The sequence below is a fragment of the Asparagus officinalis genome, chromosome 8 (assembly GCF_001876935.1).
Source record: "Asparagus officinalis chromosome 8, Aspof.V1, whole genome shotgun sequence".
In the NCBI taxonomy this organism is placed as follows: Eukaryota; Viridiplantae; Streptophyta; class Magnoliopsida; order Asparagales; family Asparagaceae; genus Asparagus; species Asparagus officinalis.
In genome coordinates, this window is record NC_033801.1 from 92,407,064 (window position 1) to 92,410,897 (window position 3,834).

Sequence of the window (3,834 nt, forward strand, 5' to 3'; positions counted from 1 at the left end):
TTTCACACCTCTAACCCCTCACTCTCTACCCCTATTTATAGTAATCTTCAATGAATATGAGCCATTGGATTTGTCTTGAGCCCCAAGCAACAATCTCCACCTTTGATTTATTTGATTTTCAAAAGAAAATCAAAATCCAATTCTTGAGCCCATGTTCACTTGATTTTCAAAAGAATTTTCTTGCAAATTCCAAGCCCAAGTCCGGTCACAATTTCGGCCCAACTCTTTGCTGTGATTTCAACTCCACCTCAAGTCTGGTCATGGAGTGTTTAGCTATTTCATTTTCAAAAATTGAAGCAATCAAGTCCACTTAGAGTTTCGGCCCATTCAAGTGATGAGCATTTGATTTTCAAAAATAAAAATCCGGCCCATTTTTTTTTAATATATGTATGTGTAAGTATATATAGTCTTTTAAAAAAATTTGTGTAAATTAAGATAACTTGAAAAAATATTTTCAACTCTAAGTTAAGCATGCAAAAATTTCATTATTTTTAATTAAAAATCTAAGGTAAGACTTAAGTAAAGTATACTAGTTGAAAAATCATTTCTTAAGAATTTTATTTGGAGTTATCATAAAAGGTGAACTTGAATATGTCACTAACTAAGAATTAGAAAATTTAAAATCTATCAATTTGATCAATTATTACTTAACTCTATTAATTTGGCAAGTGACAATATTTTTAATTTTTTTTTTAACAAAAAGAAAGAAAAATATAACTAAAAAGGTAAAATAAAGAGGAAAATATGTATTTCTCACCCCCACACCTAAATTTTGCATTGTCCTCAATGCAAATTCGCTGAAGCACAAAGTAAAGCAGTTAAAATTGAAGAACTTACAGTTGTTCGGTTGACAATGATGATAAGGATCTGCAATTACTGTTAGTATGAGGATGAAGAAATCAAATAAGAAAAAAATTGTAAGTAATTTTTTATTTTTTTATTTTTATTTTTTTATTTTTTGTTACTTATTCAATTTTTTTTTTTATAGATAATGAGGTTCATGAAGAACCAACACCTCTTCCTCTCCGAGCGTAGAAAATTCTAAAAATGGTTTCAGACGTTGACCATTTATTTTAAAAATATTACCATTTTTAGGATTTTCTATCTCGACAGCTCCATGTGGAAAAACTTGTTTAACAAAAAATGGACCAGTCCATCTTGATCTTAATTTTCCCGGAAAAAGATGCAATTTTGAATTGTACAATAAAACTTTCTGTCCTGGAGAGAAATTTTTTCGCAAAATTGATTTGTCATGAAAAATTTTTGTTTTCTCTTTGTAAATTTTTGAGTTTATGTATGCATCATTCCGAATTTCTTCCAACTCATTTATTTGGAGCAATCTGTTTTTACCTGCCGAGTCTGAGTCAAAATTTAACTGTTTTATTGCCCACATTGCTCAATGTTCCAATTCTACTGGTAGGTGACAAGCTTTCCCGAATACCAGTCTGTATGGTGACATCCCTAAATTGGCCTTAAAAGCTGTTCTATATGCCCACAGAGCATCACACAATTTTACAGACCAATCTTTTCTGTTATGATTAACTGTTTTTTCTAAGATTTGTTTGATCTGCCTGTTTGTGACCTCTACTTGTCCACTGGTTTGGGGGTGATAAGGAGTTGACAATTTGTGTGTGATTGAATATTTCCTCATCAAAGCCTCGAAAGAACGGTTACAGAAATGTGTACCGTTATCACTGATGATCGCTCGAGGTACTCCAAACCGGGCAAAAATGTTCTCTTTCAAAAACTTGACAACGACCTTGTTGTCATTAGTTTTGCAAGCTACCGCCTCAACCCATTTTGACATGTATTCAACGGCTACTAGAATGTAGACATTTCCAAAGGAATTTGGAAATGGTCCCATGAAATCGATACCCCACAGATCAAAAAGTTCAACAGATAAGATGGGTTGTAAAGGCATCATATTTCTCCTAGTGACCTTCCCTAAAAGCTGACAGCGGTTACAGGTTTTGCAAAACTCGAATGAATCCTTAAAGAGAGTGGGCCAATACAGCCCAGATTGGAGAACTTTTTCAGCTGTTTTTCTCGGGCCAAAGTGGCCCCCACAGGCTTCCTTATGACAAAAGGATATAACACTCCTAGTTTCTTCAGTGGGAACACACCTCCTAAAGATCTGATCAGGACAGTATTTGAACAGATATGGATCATCCCAGTAAAAGTATTTTACTTGGGAGAGAAAACGGGATCTATCCTGTTTGGACCAATGAGAAGGGATCTGGTTCATGACTATGTAGTTCACAATGTCGGCGAACCAGGGAACAGATTGGATTTCTAGGAGTTGTTCATCTGGAAAATGTTCATTGATTGGAACGGTTGATGTTGGTGCATTTGGGAGTCGAGAGAGGTGATCTGCTACGGGGTTCTCTGTTCCCCTTCTGTCAAGAATTTGAATGTCAAACTCTTGAAGAAGGAGAATCCATCTAATGAGCCGTGCTTTAGCATCCTTTTTGGTCAAAAGATACTTTAGTGCGGCATGATCAGTGAAAACTTTGGTTAAGGAACCGATGAGGTAGGACCTGAATTTTTCTAAGGCAAAGACTACAGCTAAAAACTCTTTCTCTGTGACAGAGTAGTTTTGCTGGGCATCATTCAGAGTCCTACTGGCGTAGTAGATCACATGCGGTTTTCCATCAAACCGTTGTCCTAAAACAGCTCCAATCGCAGAATCAGATGCATCACACATCAGTTCGAATGGTAAGGTCCAGTCCGGTGCATGAATGATAGGAGCTGTGGTTAGCTCCTTTTTCAGATATTCAAAAGCTTTGAGGCAGTCGGGAGAGAAGACAAATGATGTATCCTTGGCTAAGAGATTGGTCAAGGGTCTAGCAATTTTGCTGAAATCCTTGATGAAACGTCGGTAAAAACCAGCATGACCAAGAAACGATCTGACATCTTTGACAGTTTTGGGAGGAGGGAGATTGGAAATGAGATCTACCTTAGCTTTGTCCACTTCGATTCCCCTATTGGAAACTACATGTCCTAAGACAATGCCTTGTTTGACCATGAAATGACATTTCTCCCAATTGAGAGTCAGATTTTTCTCCCTACACCGTTCTAGGACCAGTTTAAGATGATGCAAACATTGGGAAAATGTGTCACCAAAAATGGAAAAGTCATCCATGAAAATTTCGAGAAATCGCTCTACCATGTCGGAAAAAATACTGATCATGCAACGTTGGAATGTGGCCGGTGCATTGCACAGGCCAAAAGGCATGCGTCGGTATGCGAATGTTCCATACGGGCAAGTGAAGGTGGTTTTCTCCTGATCTTCTGGAGCGATAGGGATTTGATTGTAACCTGAATATCCATCCAGGAAACAGTAGAACTCGTGTCCTGCTAAACGCTCTAACATTTGGTCAATGAAAGGAAGAGGGAAGTGATCTTTCCTAGTGGCTAAGTTGAGCTTTCGGTAGTCAATACAGACTCGCCATCCAGTTTGGATTCGAGTGGGAATCAGCTCATTAGCCTCATTTTGGATCACGGTGATCCCAGATTTCTTTGGAACAACTTGGACTGGACTCACCCATGAACTATCAGAAATGGGATAAATGATCCCATGATCGAGACATTTCAGAATATCTTTCCTAACTGCTTCTTTCATCACTGGGTTTAACCTACGTTGAGCATCTCTAGTAGGTTTGGCATCATCTATCAAATGGATTCGGTGTTGAACAATGGTTGGACTAATCCCTTTGATATCAGCCATGGTCCATCCAATGGCTTCCCTATTCTCTCTTAAAACAGCTAAGAGAGCTTCCTTTTGACCGGTAGTCAACTCAGAAGAAATGATAACTGGTAAAGACTCGTTCTCCC